Raw genomic sequence first — 17244 nt, forward strand, 5'->3', positions numbered from 1 at the left:
TCGCGGCAAATACATGGGTCACAACCGGCTACTCGGCGCTCACGTAAAACTTCAAATGCGTTTTTCTCGAAACAGTGTTCTCAAAACGGTGGGACCTGTATCTTCAAAAGTTATTATCCGATTCGACTGAAACTTGTTTTATTTTGAAGATTATTCTTTTGGCTAGGGGGGGAACTAAAAAAAAAATACAAAAAGTTGAAAATTTATAATTTTTAAAGGTGTTGAAAGGACGAAAAATACAGGGAAAAGTGATTTCAAACGTGAAGTGTCGTTATTTTCTAAAAAAAATGTAATTTTTGTAATTTTTTTAGTCCCCCCCTAGAAAAAAGAATAATCTTCAAAATAAAAAAGGTTTCAGTCGAATCGGATAATAACTTTTAGAGATACAGGTCCCACCGATTTGGATCAATTTTTTGACGCCTTAACTTTAACGACTCCCCAGGGCTGTTTGCACTGATTAATTATAAAACAAAAAATATATTTCTATAACATAAGACATCCTTAATACAATGCAACAAGTCCCATTAAATTATATATAGTAGTTTTCCTTTAATTAATTCCTAAATATCACCTATTTTTTGGGGCTCTAGACCAGAACCTCCCCTTAAGGGTATTTCTGCCTCCGTCGCTGCGCAGCTTTTTCCCCCGGCCGAGCAAGTGGGAAATCCAGAAAAATGCGTATCGTTTAAATGCAATTAGATATCGTCAAGCGGAAAAACAACGGGCATCGTTCGGCTGCGGGGATGAATATATTAATGATGGAATGAGTACATTTCTCTGTCGAGCAAAGTTCACCCACGGCTCGCCGATGTTGCCATGACTACCGGTTAACGAACAAAGGGAATCTTATCGTTGCCCTGACGAAATATTTGGCATTAATTAAACTCCCGCGACAATAGCACTCTAGCCGGATCGCTCGCGCCCGTTCGAAAGTATTTTACTGCGACAAAATTAGCAACGCTGATAAGAGTGACGAGCAAAAAGAGTATCAGTTGGAGAACAAAGCAATACGAGTGCAAAACAAATGGATGCCCGAAATCAAAGCTCAAAGGACTCACATATAAAAGCAGATACACCTTTGCAACCGTGGGGCCGTATTCGCGCAAACGTTTATGACGGAATACGTATCTGCGAATTGATCTTTCACAAGCGCTCCTCTCGTCCCTTTGCTGAGCCGAACAGTACTATCGACTGCTGCATCGATCGGAGAAAGAGCTGCGGCTTTAGGTGAACCCTATCCACGTTAACGGGAAACAGAGTCGCTAAGTACACGTCGTAAGTGCCCAACGCAGCTCAACTTTGGTGATCAAACGCGAGGCTCTAAGTAGACTTCACACACACACACACACACGCTGACAATACACTATCCTCTTAAATAGTCAGCCATCTATGTAAGCACTAATCGCGTACAGCGTAACTTAACTTCGATCGTCAGGAAGTTTCCCCGACAAAGGGCTTCTTCCCAAGTACTTACATAGGCCTCTACGCAACAGCAGGAAAGATCGATTTAGATGCATCAGTTTCATAGATAACTACTCTCCGCGTCTTAGTTTCTCTACGCGGATCGACGGCGTGAATCGCTACCCCTTCTGTCGCGGATGCCACTGGCAATCGAAGTGACTGGTCCGAAATTGCCCTTGGATTTCATGCTTTCGACGCGCAACTTTATGCACCGCGCAAGGGTGTTCGTGTAAATTCTTCGTCCGGTCCGATATTCGTTTTAACGGCCGCTTTAAGCACCGTCGTTACGATCTACCGCTCGTGCCCGGGCCCTTGTACCTCAGTCATCGTCATTTTTTACCCTATCCCCACGGCCGTGGCGCGAGTTTATGATTCCTAGCGAAAGATTGTGTTATCGCGCGGCCAGCTTACCAGCTTGCCACCCTTGAGATTCTCCTTGGCCGGTCGCGAGCTCGTCGCGAGTGGCTTTTACGCGACGCTGCACGCGCCGCCGCGCGCGTAATCTTCGCGCTGGAAGGCCGCGCGGCCCGGCAGACTTAAATGAAAAATTGTTTTCCCTCGCGAATTGAACGGTACTTCCGGTTCCCTTTTATTACACTGCCGGGCGATAAGGATCCACGGACGTTCCCGGGGCTACGTGCGTCGAATTTTAAAACGCACTTAACAGCAAACGACGGGAACGCTGCTGAATATCCGGCTGGAAAAGTTTCCGCTCCCTTTAATTGGATCCCTTTCTATTAACGCCGCGTGCGAATTATCGTCGTTCTCGCCGCCGGTACGCCAGGAATTTGAATGAAACATTTTTCATTTCCCCGTCGCCGAGCGAATCTTGCGTTGAACGCGGACGCCGGGGCCGCGTAGCTCGTCCCCTGCTGCTCGGTGCTTGATTTAATCCGATTGCACGCTGTATCGATGCGCTGACTTTAACGCGGTTTACCTGCTTTACGGCGGGGACGGCTACAAATTCCTGGAGTAACTGTGCGCTTCGTTAGTAGAGGCTTTTCTCTATCCCTGATTGAAACATTTCCGCTCCCTGCGACGCATACGGCGTATAATTGCAAGTGAACGGTAGTTCTTATTCTCCTCGCGACAATAGCGACGCGTACCGCCGCTAAAAGCCACGCATGTACTTTCACTTGCCAATTCTGTAACCTACATTTCACGCCCTATGTCAAACACGTCACTGTCCTTTGGACACGCTCTGCAATTTGCAGGTATACAACGATTCGTTCCATTTAGACACTGATTCAGGCGATCTGGACCTTCAGACACCAGACGGACACGCTGCGGAACATTCAGACACCCCTTTCGACATTCTAGTTCGCGCCTTTGTTTCGTGTTTACTCATCGTCGGTCTCAAACGGTACAGCTCCAGTTATTTGTCACTGGGAGTTGCCGCGAGTACGTACAGTTTCTACCGAAAGCTGCCAGTCGATTCCCTTGGCAGGGTTGGATCTTCGGCAAACACTCGGCGCACCGCTTGCAAGTGAAACTAAAGCCTGAACGAGCCGAAAACAAACCGCGGCATATTCACGGATCGTAAATAATTGAATGTGTTCCCGGCAGGAGTCAAGTGCCACCAAAGTGTCTGCTATGAAATGACCTCGATGCTAGCGCGGCGTATGCGCCGTAAGTTCCGACCATCGGTGCAATCGAACGCATATCGCGATCCGTGGCGGTTATTGACAGCCCGTAAACGCGTCGAATGGTGATCGAAAATCGTGCGGAAAATGAGGGGTGCGTACGATCGATGATATCCCGCTTATCGGCGATAACTACGGGTCAACGATATACGCGCAATTATACGGCACCGGTGTTACGCTCGTTTTCACCCATCAGTGATAAATCGCATCCTCCGTTCCTGCCTGCCTGCCGCCCTCCCTCGCAGTTCTATCTTCTCCCTTTGACCCATCCCGCGCGATTCCGCCCGCCATGAATTCGACCCGAAATAATATCCGAACCTGAACGTCGACTTGTCGTTTGTTAGGCGCCATCCGATACTCCATCAAACTTCGGCGCGCACCTGGCCACGATTAATCCTTTCTGCGGCGGAATTTCGAGAACAGCAGGACACTCGATATCATCCGCGTATCAGCGAACATCCGCATTTCGTGATGCGTCCGAGACGCGTAAAGATAGGTCCTCCCGTATGCGAAACAAAATTTCCCCGGTACCTTTAATAGTTTCGGAGAGCTGAACTCGTAAACTTTACGCGGGACACGCTATATTGGAGAGCCGAAGAAAGAAGGCAAGACGAGGAAACGAACGCGAGGTGAAACGCGGAGTCCAATATTGAAAATGCACGTCGGGGGAAAGGAGCACGAAGAAGAGTCTGGAATACGAGCGCCAACCTTTCGTACCCTTCGCTTCCCGATGTATCATGTACTATGGTTTGCCCATCAATTTTTCACTCCCACAATTGGCAGTGGAAATCTACTTTTTCACCGAATTATCGGCCCTTGGATGACTAGCCGTATAAACTCTGTACTCCTTTCGCCAAGGTCTCTACTTTCAACTCTGAAACCCATCGTTTAGGGTAGATGCACCATTTGTGGCCACTTTAAGGTACTGTACCAGTTTTGGCCACTTCTTAAAAAATATAATATTTTTTCGGGTAAGCAATAAATATATAACCTTATATTTCTGGCGGTATACTAAACAAAATATTTATGACGTGAAATTCTCCACATAATAATGATCTGCAAGCAGTTTAAAAATAAGATAATTATGCACATGGCCAAAAACAGTGCAATGGCCACAAACGGTACACCTACTCCACCTGCAAATAGCAGAGCCTATCCAAAGGACAGTGACGTGGTTGATATAGGGCGTGAAAGTAACATTTCTAATTGACTAGAAATTCCTAACAGCGTAGAATTTCTGCGAGCTCATCTGTCCTTACGTTTGGAATAGAGTTTCACCTAAAAAACACTCGTTCGAAGAACCGCCCCTGACTAAACTGAGCAAGCGAAGTCTTCCTTCCACCTTTTAGATGTTCCGTCTTGTAGCTACAGTAGAATATTACCTACAGTGCGAAAAAGTCTGTCGACTACCAAAACGGCTAATTAGCGGTATAATCGAATTGGGAATTCGCAGTGTAGTAGACTTCGGGTCATCACTCGAGGACACGATATCCAACCAGTCTTCAAAATTTAAATCCAAAAAGTTAAGAGAACAAAAAAAAAACGGGCAGACGAGGAGCAGAATTATTAACTCAGTCCGCCGTCACGGCGACAGAGGGAAGTAAAAGTGGCAGCAAAGAGGTCACCGTTTTCAACGGACTGATTCCTAATTCAGAAAGAAGCTCTGCTCGAGTTACGCTGAAATCTCTCCATGGTTACAGGTATATCTATACGCACGAAAGATTCCCAGAGAATCATCCGAATGAATTAGCGAGAACTTTCAGCCACGCCGTTGGGCACATTAATAACCAAGGATCTTCACGTTGGCTCCGAGTGAAGCGCGAAATGAAAGAGTGACCCGAGAGAAGGCCGCTTCCTTGCCAGGTATCCTCGTCCCACGGTGACGCCGACGGCTTCAGAGGTATCAGGATAAAAAATAGACGCATAAATCCCAAAGGAAATCGATCTCGGATTCTCCTTCTTCCAGTTTCCCCTCCGATACTCGTCTCGTCCTGACGCGTGCGAGATTTACTCGCGGCCAAGAACCAATTTCACCCCCCTCCCATCAGTCATATATCTACTTGATTAGACGATTTGTTGCGCGCTGGCGCGTACATGGCTAAGGTACGTCGATCTTCGATCTATCGACGCGTCCGTTGCCCGTTCGACGACACCCCTGAATACTGTTCTCCTTCTCGTTGCAACACCGATTTTCACCCCTCCGTGTCGGAGGGCAGAGTATATTTATTGTACAGCTGCTGGGCTGGAGTCAATTTGTGCCCCATTCAGAAGGGTGGTGCGCATGATTTGGTTACCTAAATATTCGTCGTACTTTCTAGTGTTCTAAAATGGATCCAGCGTCGGAAATGTGTGTTCGATATGGTCACCTGCAATATCTCAAAGATAACCGCGGAGCTTGTGGCTGGGAAATTGTTTGCATACGGTAAACATGGCTGGCGTCGTGAAATTTTAATAAGTATGATCAATAGAATGTCATGCTTTCAAAGAACAAAGGAGATTAGTTTCACTCCACCCTCTCTCGAGCGCTGAAGTTTTATCGCGGCGAAGGTAAAGCAGAGTCACCTTTCATGCGGCTTAAATTTTTTTTAACGATCCATTCACATTGTTTATTTATTGGTTCCTTCGGGCTGACACCGTGACATCGATGGCATCGATCACAGGCTTTCACGCAATCCATTATGCACGCTCCAAATTGTTTTTTCATCGTCGAATCGATAAAGTTTATAAAAACAACCGGCGGCTTCTTAGAACGTGCACAGCGCACACACAAGGGTGTGTACCTGTAATATCGATCGGCCTGACAACATCGAGCGCATTACCGCTCCGTGGCCGCTATAAAGAGGTTATAAATGTCAGAAACAATTGATACTATTAAAGCGGGGCAAGTATGGAAGCGTGGGTACTTCGAGCCAGCAACAGAAATGCTCGGTTTTAATTGAGGTTTTCATTGCGCGTTTTCAACCTGGTTATCATTTGGCAATCCGGCACCAAACGTAATCTTATTGATAACCATTAGCAGAGCATTTCCATCTGCTATTTTCCAGTTTCACACACGTCGCGCCAGGCTACGCGGCTTTTCCTTTCGCAAGCTCCAAAATACCATGAAGCGTCAAAAATTTACAACTCGCAAGCAGCTTCTGGCAAACATCAAGTTTACGTGTTAAAAGATTCATCGTGTTGACGAATGTAGGCCAGCGGTATATACTGCGCTATGGAACGACAATCTAACAATTATATCAATGCTGGAAGCACAACAGGGGAAACGCATGAATTGAATTATGGAACCCGAGGAGAGGGACTTTCCCAAAGTGTCCACAATTCGCAGACCGTTTTAGCTAGAAATTTTCACGAGAGCGCTAAAATTCGTACACATTTCGAATTAATAAGCGTACTTAATCCAGCTCCGAGGAATTCACAAAGCTTGGGAATCACGGGAATGGAAGGCGTCACACAGAATTTGCTATCAACTAGGAAATTTTCGCATGTATACGACGAGAATAACGCGCAGAGGTAATTCTGTTTATGCAGTGTAAAAAACTAGCAGTAAGAGAAGCATCGTTATCGTTTTGTTGCGAATGTTTCATAATGTTTGCTGTCAAACAACGGTTAGCAAAAGGTGTAGAATCAACAAGAGAAGGACTAACGAGAAGTGACAAATAGTAACAGAGAACAATGCGTGGGAAATGGAGAAATGGCGAGGCAAAAAATTGGAGCTGCGTTTATGACGGAAAGCACGTGCTTGGATGTGTTCTTCGAAACAAAATATCGTATCCAAGGCGTGATTCCCGGCTGTTCATTATTCGCAACCAGTGACTGACCGAATTATTGAATCTATGGACCTTTGAGATTAATACTTGAATATATTTATGTATAACAACAAAGCAACTGTTGAAATTGCATTTGAATTTATTTTTCTTGAAATTTCTATAAAAATAATTACTTAAAAAAATTATAAAATGCAAAACGTGTAGAAGCCCAGTTAATGACCGCATACTTTTAATAAGAATTGTACTTATTAATGTTTGCTTACTACGCGTAACTAAAAACATAGGATATTAAAAGTGCAACTACACTCCATTTATAAACATATAATAATGTTTCAATTTATAATTGACATTTCTTTGCCTAATGGTCATTCACTGGTACGCGGTCAATTACTGGTTGGTTTACCCAACTCCACACGGAATGCAGGAATAATGTATACATTAACAGTGATATCGTTGATTATCGCGTGACATTTAAAATGTATAATATCCTTCTACGTACTAAATTAGTATCGTGCAAAAACTGTGGTAGAAGTATGGTATTATTTAAAATCATCACTGAACCTACACATTTCTCCGGTTCATTCACTCGGTCCAACTTCCCGTATTCCATCACCATTGCCCCACAATATCTCCATTAAACAATAACGATCGGTCATAAGTTTCACAATATGGAGCCACTGTCGACACTGTGCACCAACCCAACCCACAATGCACTCGGCCAAGCGCCTCCTGTTCCCAAACCAGGCAAGAACGGGGTGAAAAAACTTTCTCAATTTACTAGAAGCACAAAAATAAATGTGCATTCGCGTGCCCTCGAGCCCGCTTAATTGCAGCTCTCGGTTAGAAAACTGAAGTAACGTAGAACCGAATGCTTCAAGGCTTCCGTCGTCGGGGGGTGGATCGCGCGTAAACACGTCCCTCGATTTCGAGGGTGCGCCGAAACAGCGCAGAAGCGCGAGACAGCCTCGACGAAATCCTATTCACGCGACACAATCGTTCGCTTGTCCCCATCAGGAAAGCCTGTACGCCAGAGAGGCGTGAATCGAAAGGGTCAAAGGGTTATCACCGCGCGTTCCCCCATCGTTCCTCCAAAGAAAGAGGGACAGGCGTGTACAATGAGCCTATTTTCGTGGCTGCAGCAAAGGGGAAGCGGGTGAAAGTAACACAAAGCCGCGAAAGAGTCAGAGGCTGGCTGTGATTCGAGATCACCGAGCATATCGAACCCCCTGTAGATCGATCGCTCGTGAAACTCGCTCGCGGCCGGGCTTAAATACGTGGCCACGGTGTGGCGGCGCGATAGGATATCGACCGTTGTAAGTGGAATGCTGGCTGGTCGGAGAATGGGAGGAAATAGGCAGAATGAAAAGGAAAGATATGCATTTCGTTTGGAGTATGCCGGGGGAGTCGTGACTAGAGCTATCCCTGGGAGGTTCGTACCTTAGTGCCTTGAACGAAGGGGTTGTAACTCACAGTAATGTTCGGGGCACGAAGGTAGCTCCGAGAGACTACTTCTTATGATCCATGGAATTAACATCGCTGGGTGGTGTGTTGAACAGGTAAATAATTAGCTTTTCGCTGGGGATTTTTACATTCACCATTCGTTTCGCTGTCGAGTGCAGCAGTATAAAGCAGATAAATTTTGAAAAACATGAGGTGCGAAACGTGAGGAGTGATAATAAATTAACGTCTTAGTAAACTCAACAAAATAGTGTTTATTAGAAGAGATGGAACACGCAACCTTTTATGTAAAGATGACGAGCAGACAAAAAGCACAACCGCTCAAGACGCTCACTTGCAATCGAATGCCTGGTCAACGGACGGGTTCCTTCCGATTCTGAAGGGAACGCGTACCCTGCGCGAAACCAGGAAAAACCCCGAGGCACGAAACGAAGATGTTTCGTCGCCTGGCAAAACCCAAACATAGACATATATAGACGGAGCGAAAGCTGAGGGGCTGACAAGGTTCGCGGTAAGGGGAGTGATACGAGTAAATCGGGTAACGCAGTGGTTATACATGCCGAATACATCCGAAGCTAACCGACGTGCTTGTATCTGAACCTCTGCCTTTTTTTATTATTATTATTAAACTTCTTTATTGCAAACAAAGAAACAAACAAACAAAACACAGCAAGTAGCAAAACAGAGAGAAACACGACAAATGCAAAGGCGGGGTTCAGTCAAGGACTGTTTTTCAACCCAACCTAAAACGGGAACTTAATCTAGGCTTAGAATTAGTACAAGAAAAGTAAAGAAAAGAAAATAAGAGAAACGAAGGGAAGACGAACCGACCAGATCGCAAAGTATGATTTGTAGAAAAATTATAACGGATGAAGCAGTAGGAAAGATTTACGAGAATATTTGAAAGAGGAGGGGGTCGGAAAAGCGCGGATTTCGGGGGGAAGCGAACTTTTCCCCTCCAAGCCTACCTTCCCCTCGCCGATAGTCTAAACTACTAGTAATTTGTAATTAAATATAATGCTTTAAATGTCCGTATTTCTGCTCACGAAAAATAGCGATGTACATATTTCTATTCATCATTTGTACCAATTTCTGCTCACATAATATGTTGCCTTTTCAGGTTAAAATAAGTTACATCTTTTATGGAGATGTTCCATAACACAACAGTAAAGCATAAAATAATGATAAACAAAAAATAAAATGCCTTCGAATAGAAATAGAGGTTACAGCATATATTGAATCGTGAGGTCATGTTGCTAAAATTTTGGTGAGTAAAAAATTCGGACACGGCGGTGATTCACTTGACCCTAAACCGAATCACCTGTTTTCTACTTAAAATAATCAAAAGTAGTAAAAAAAATCTACATCCAGAGCACAATACGGTATCCGTTTTTGTTAATAAATAAAAACTTTTACTGCAAAAACTATTTTCTGCCCAATTATCGAATACCAATAGTGACCCTGTTCCTTACCACAACCAGCTAAAATACGGTCGAAAAATCATGTGTCTCTCATTTTAAAAGTTATTCCCCAAGCTAGTGCAACACTCGCGTAAATGTTCAAATAATTTGGAATTATTTTGTTGTAACTACAGTACAAACGTGACGCTTATAATAATAAGAAAAATACGAAATGAGCAGAAATGGGGACATGAGCCGCAATTGGGACGTTCACCTTAGCAATCTATTGGCAAGAGCCCGCGGATTATCATACACAGAGGAGCGACAACTGACAAAGAGCGCAAACACGTCAGAAGTCTCCATGGTGTCACGCCGCGAAAGGTACATGAAAACTCGACACAGCAACGCTGAAGGCAAAGTTTTGAGGGCGTAATAAATAACTGTAGATTACAGTAGCATACTCTGTGGGAATACTACAGGGCCGGAGTTGCTTTTCAACGTCTATTACGCATCCTGGCTGCTTTGTAACATGTCGTCCGTCCTCGAACTCCAAGGATTCGTGAAATCTTGATTTACGCAAAAACGGCTTCGCCAAGTCATAAACCATCGTTCGCTACATCAGAAATTTATGACGCCTGGGAAGCACTGGCGGCAAATAGACGAGGCATCTAACGAATCGAGACGTCGGAGTTCGAAGGACAGACACCAAGAGCGAAGAAGCTAAGAGACGTTCAGTAATTCGTCGAGTTTGCAGGTGAAAAGTATCGCAGCGCGTCCGCTGTGTTTGATGCAGCGCTGTATATGCGAGAAGTGTCACAATCAATACGATCGCCGTGGCTAAAACCTATTGACTCCCCTGTCTCTTAGCGATGGCATATGACGGGGGACAAAACGACGCAAGGGGCTTGACTCGTGGACAGGGCTCGATCCACGTGACGGGATCGATGGTTAGAGCGCAAGTGCCGGGAATAGGGATTGATGGAAAAGCCCTCTGGTGGCAAGTGCGTGGGAGGTGGCCGCCGCAAATTCATCATCATTACACACAGTCACCATTATCACGCCGGAGTCGACCATTGGGGAAGACAGGCGGGACGCTACATTGAGCATCAGCAAAGCGATCAATTTGAAACGATCGATGATTACGCGCGGAACTCACGAGAAACGTGGATATTCTATCTAGAATCTAGATGATGGTGACCCCTGTTGTGGTTAACACGGCGGACGTGGCCGCGGACAAAGCATTTGTTAGAATGCAGAATCCGTCTACCTGCGCTCCCGTGTTTCGTGGTGCGAGGGCCGCTTGGATAATCACCATCCTATGGCGGGGGAATATTCGTCGGGCACGGGTAGTAGAGTCTTCGTATCGGGGCCATGGCACACCTGTATACCCTGCGCGCTAATCAAATTCACCGAGGCCAACCCCAAAGGGCAGAGCTGGTGTTCCTGACGAGGCAGTTCGTGGCCCCTGGCACTCAGCGTTTCCGAAATATTCCGGAGTGGTGATATTTTTTGGACGACCGGCAACTCGGCCAGGCCAGTGGCTGCACGGGGGCCGAGCCCGCAATTTATAACAGCGCCCTTTGAATTTAGCGGCGCGCGACGAGCCCGGCGTAGAATTTTAAACGATGTGCTGTGTGACGCGCCGGCGGTTCGTGCAATATGTCACGTACCGTGCCATTTGTCGTCACTCGGCCGTGCAAGATAATCGATACTCCAACCCTTTCAACTCAAAGATCGAGATACGAGCGAGACCGTTGAAATATCCAAAACCGTTCGGAACCGTGTAACTGTCGGCTGTTTCCCTATTCAGTCGACAAAACACTTAGGAAACACTTGGAAAGTACGTGACACAGTTCAAAGGGTCGGGTTCCCCCGGGAAAAAAACTGGGGTTTCAAGGGTCACAAATTTATCACGCTTATCTGCTAGAGGCAGAACCAAATCGCTGAATTGCCATCTCCTTCCACGGAGCGCACGACCAATAGCGAAGATAAATAAAAAAATAATAATTCAAGTCTCTATTTATCTAAACTGCTTTCTTCAATTCTTACGAAGTGAAATTGTGATTTCACCGATCCCCGCGATTTTCGTAGCAGCGAAGTGCTGCTGAAAGGTTCGTCAAGCACTTTCCCGCGCGACACAAGTAAAACAACCCCCGCGACATCGTAGCTACAATTATCGAGTACCGTAATTCGAGGCGTCGATTGAATGACACGCGCCCCGTCTCCTTTTTCTCCTCCTCACCTTTCACCGTGCAGCCGTGGAGAATGCAAATTACGACTATTGCCCCTTTCCCTAACAATGCTCGAACGGCGGGGCACAAAGAGCGCGAGGAGCATGAAATTGCACGTTTGACGCGTTTAAAGGAGTTCAATTGATTCCGTGCTCCTGAGAGTGCACAAACGTCGAGGCCGGTGATTGCGGCTGGAAACGAGATATTTCCTCCCCCTACCACCCCCGTTCCCACACCCTCCCCCAACGGTTCCGCCGTGCCTGCGCAACAAATTTGCAAACGAAAGCGCACGCCAGCGCGTATCTCTGCGCAGAATTAACAGGGAGCGTTCCTCCCCCACGGAAATTGCATTAAACAGGTCGCAAGTAATGGCCGACGTATCCCGCGAGTTATTAATAGTGGCTGTAAAACTCGGCGGTTTTGTTACCTTTTGGGAATTACGACGACGCGCTAATAAATACGCGCGCTTAACGCGCGTTGTTGGCTTCGACGGTTCCATCGACGCGCGATTTACCGGCGAGAAGCCGGATTTTTCCGTGAAATTGACGCGGCGCCCCGAGTCGCCTCCTTTCAACGGCCGCGCGATATGCAATTAAGCTTAATGATGTCGCGTTACTCTTCCCGCTCCGCTCCTCTGTATCTCTTAATTGAGCTTCTAAGCAAAACAATCGTTACCTTTGTCCAACTGGAAACCCTCAACTAGGCAGTTTCATGGCGATTCATCCTCCCCCCGTATTTTCTAGAAGGCGCAGTTTCTATTTATTAAACAGTCTGCTACCTACGGTGGCGACGATAATCTCAGGAAAATTCTCCTCCAGAGAGTCAGAGGAGCTTGCGCAAAATCCGTGAATACCTCGCGCTTGTGTTGCTGTACACACAGCTTGTATCCACGAAGACGTAAATTAAATACAAAAAGATAAAGAAGAAACTCGAAGATGGAGTTGCCTAATTACTGGAGGCTCGTCGAAAGCCGACAAAAAAGGACGAATCCTTCGGCCAGCAATTATCACGTGATACCAAAACGGCGGCGGAAGTTACCGTGGTCGCGTCCGGCGACGTTATTTACACGCCAGAGAAGAGAAGCGGCTCGCGCCAATGTCTCGCTTTCAGCCGCGAGTTTAATCCAATGTAAATAGAGGACCGCTCTAATGAGGATGGTTCGAAACTAACGACAAATCGAAAAACCGGCCGCCAGAGTTTACGGAGTTTGGCCTGGTCCTTTTTGTTATTTACCCGCTCTAGCTCGCTCGACGTCGCGTCTGCTCCTTTTTCCCCGCGTCCTCGCCGCGTCACTGCTTCCTCGGGCTTTTCCGCTTTATTCGCGGACCTCTAATGACGCCCTCGTTCAGTGGTCTGTTCCATGCGCTTTTCTCTCTCTCCTTTCCTCCACCCCCCTCTCCCTCCCTCGTCCTCACCCTTTCCGCCCTTGTCCTAAGCTTCTCATCCTTGTTCCTCGTTTTTCCTTATTTCACTGGCCGACATACTCTGTGTTCTTTAACCTTTTGAGGCTGTCTTTCCAATTAATCTCTATAAGGAGGATAAAACGTGCACGCGGACGGCTTGCGGAGCAGACGAGCCAGAAGCTCGGCGCTTTTTCGTCGACGCTGATTCGTGGACGGGCTTGGTAGCTCTCAGCCGCGTTTAAGATTCGGTTTACGGGCTCACGCTCGCCTCTTCGGCGCGCAACGCGATCATCGCCCCCTTTCCGTGAAGTTACCCTTTTGAATGTCGCTCTACATTCGGGGCCCAAGGTTTCGCGTGCACCTTTCAGTCTCCGTCATAAATTAAACGTCTCTTTTTCTCCCCCCCACCTTTCGCCCCCTGGTCCCACCCCTCGTCGTCCCGAGGGATTGAAAGGAAAGAGGCCTTTGCCTGGGCCTGTTGCAAAGAGGCAGTTAAATGAAAAGGTACGCGCTAAATACCTGTGTACTCGTTAAACGCGCATCCGCGAGTGTTGCTCTATTTTCGCGGATGCAGGTTGTTGCAGCGCCGAGCCGCGGATGACTGTTCGCCGATCCTTTCTCGCGATGCAGCCAGGCTGATCTTACGGTAAATGAAGGTCGCGAGGGCTGGTTGGAGCAGAGTGCGCGGCACAATTGTAAATAGGACGCGGCGTAACGAGAGCTATAATGAATTTGATACATGGAGGAGGTATTAACCGTAACGTCTAATTGAAACGCTTTTGGACCAGCGAGCTGAGAAAATGTGGTGGATTCAACGCGAAAATATATATATATATAAAATGTAATGGGACACTTGACAGTAATGAATGTAAACTGGCTTGTCGCGCGGCGCAGAAAGATGCATTGTAAGCAATTGACAAATACATGTGCCACCGTGTAGTACATTATCCCTGACCCTATAGCGGTAAGAATTATCCGGGGATTTCTGGAAATTAGCATGCAACGACTAACGGATCAAGGGACACCCAGTCTGAACAGTGTAGCAAACAAACGTGCAGCATACCGATGTCCGAGAGTCACAGGTTAGAGTGCAGTCGGGTAATAAATTAATTCCCGATGTATCTCGTATTATTCCTCCGCGTGCTTAATTTTTCCGAGAGACCATGCCGATGAATTGCACTATCGGAGAAACCCCTTTGATGGAAAACTTCACGATTTGTTTGAAGTACCTCTTACGTGAATCGCATATCGTAGATTGCAGGGTTCCCGAACAATGACTGACAAGGGAAGATTCTGAACCCGAAAATTCAAAAAATTCTGAAACTTTGTGAATATGTAGGGAATTACCTCCTGATTACAATGCAATTTTTGTTTGCTGCCGAAATTCACTTTAAGGGAGTGTAAATTGACCCCTGAAAATCCAGTTATTTTCCGATTTTGTGTTATAACTCGTGAATTGTAAATTTGTTTACCAAATCTAATTAAAAGAAATAACTTTTGTCTTGAAACTTTTTTTCTATCTCTTACAGTTCGCGAGTTATAACACGAAATTGGAAAATAGTCGAATTTTCAAGGGTTAATTTCGCTCCCTTCGAGTGAATTTGGGCAGCAAACAAAAATTGAGTTGTAATCAGGAGGTAATCCGTTACATATTCACAATGTTTCAGAATTTTTTGAATTTTCGGGTTCGGGATCTTCCCTTGTGAGCTCTTTACTGGCTAACAAGGGGAGGACACCATGTGGTAGACACCGATTTTGATGAGCCTTGGCACGATGGATCTATGTCGAAAATAAGTAAATAGGTGTCCGAGCGTTTCTGCCAATGGGCCTTAATAATAGAGATATTTACATGGAAATTATTACAAATTTCATAGTGGTCGTGGGGTTTTAATGGGTAAAAATCCCACACTACCCTGTCACCCCCGGGGGATTATGAAGGAGTCGGGGTGCCTTTTGAAGATTTCCCCAAGTTAAAAAAAAGTTTATAAAAAAAATATGTAATTTATTAAAAAAAAACTGTATAAAGTTTTTTTTTTAACATAGAGACATCTTCAAGAGGCACCCCAACGCCTTCAGAAGGGAATCTCCCGCGGGCGCCAGGGTACTGTGGGATTTTTACCCACTAAAACCCCACAGCCACTATGAATTTTTTTTAATAATTTACATTTAAATATCTCTATTATTAAGGCCCGTTGGCTGAAACGCCCGGACTGTGCGATACCATGGATCAGTTACTAGTGGAATCGTAATAGAAACTCGTCGCAAAGGCATTTGATGAGATACGATCTTATTTCTCTCTACTATTGTTCGGTTACTCGCGACTGTGGAACGGATCAACTAAGGTGAATGTCCCAATTTCTGCTCATGTCCCCATGCGTTACGTTTGTACTATAGTTGCAACAAAGTAATTCTAAATTATTTAAACATTTACGCGAGTGTTGCACGAGTGTCAATACAAACATCGCTATTTAATTACAAATTACTAACAGTTAAACATCTTGAAATATCTTTCTTAAATACCTTTGAATTGGTTGATTTATTATTAAAGAATTAATCAATCACTCTGCAAATTTTCATCGCAAACAAATTTTTTACACCTTCTTTATGACGGGTTACCTCTTAAATCAGCAGAAATTGGAACATTCACCTTATGAACATGAAACGCGCTCCACTGAATTTTAATACAAGGTGGTCACCGGCTCGTCTATCTATTGGAATGCACGTATCGTGATTACCTAAGAGGAGAATCGATACACGATGGAACGACGACGCTAATAGATGAGATGCTCCGCATTCTTTATTCCACGCTGCTCTTCAACGTCTCGTTAAAGTTTCATGGACAGTATTACCTACTGTATAACGTCTTGCTACCAGCCCCTGAAAACATTTCCACAAATAGCCCTGCAGTGTTCACTGTTCAGATATCTCCTTGAGGAAACAGTGAAATAATTAGGTACTACATCTATTTCCCTTATATTTCACAAGAACGATGTAAGGTTAATCCTTTCAGGATGCACCCTCCATAGGTGGTACGCTCGCACAAAAGACGATCTCGCAATAGCCTCCTTCGCCTACTCGGCTGCAGCTATTGGCTTCACCATTCAATGGTTTTCATGAACGCGACTCCTCATTATTGCACCGTACCGGCGGATTATGTTTCCGTTACCACTGCAGAATTAGTGGCTGCGCGCCGCAATAACTCCTTTTGCCGTGCACGTTGGCGGTGCGCATATTGCAACCGCTTGTCATCTGCGCGCGGAAAAGGAACGCGGGGTACGCCCAATATCGAACAACATTGATAAACAACAGACGTGTCGTTTATCACGGCTCTTTTCACTTACCGCGACCTGCTGGAATCCCCAGGAGCGTAACCCTGGAAAATGTTCCGCTGCTACATAGACCAATGCGTACTCGGGACGGTAATAGCTTTATTCAGCACCGAACACGACGCGGAAGGCGCGGTATATACGAGATTAACGCGCTCGGTCGGATTTGACAAAGATTCGATCTGCACGCTTCGCAACTGGGGATGGAGCACAGGGAAGCGTACTGCGCGCGAGAATTTAGGTCGATTGCAGTGTAATGGTAAGGGAGCTCTCTGATAATATTGCATGATCACGATTTTATCGAATGTCTCAACGTTAGGCACGCTCCGCGAGCGCCGCGCATACTCCAGAAGATTTGCCGTGGAAAGGGTCATAAAAATCAGCGGCTCCTTTCATAAATCTGCAGGTTTTCCACGCTGGATCTTGGAGATCGTTTCTCCCGAGAACAAAGCCCTGCACGGAGAAAATTCATTCTACGATCTCGTCTTATTTTCGCGCGGCGGATCATCTCCCGCCCCGCGTTCTCGCCCCTTGCAGGGCTTCCACCGCAGCCGA

The sequence above is a fragment of the Andrena cerasifolii genome, chromosome 3 (assembly GCF_050908995.1).
Source record: "Andrena cerasifolii isolate SP2316 chromosome 3, iyAndCera1_principal, whole genome shotgun sequence".
Lineage (NCBI taxonomy): Eukaryota > Metazoa > Arthropoda > Insecta > Hymenoptera > Andrenidae > Andrena > Andrena cerasifolii.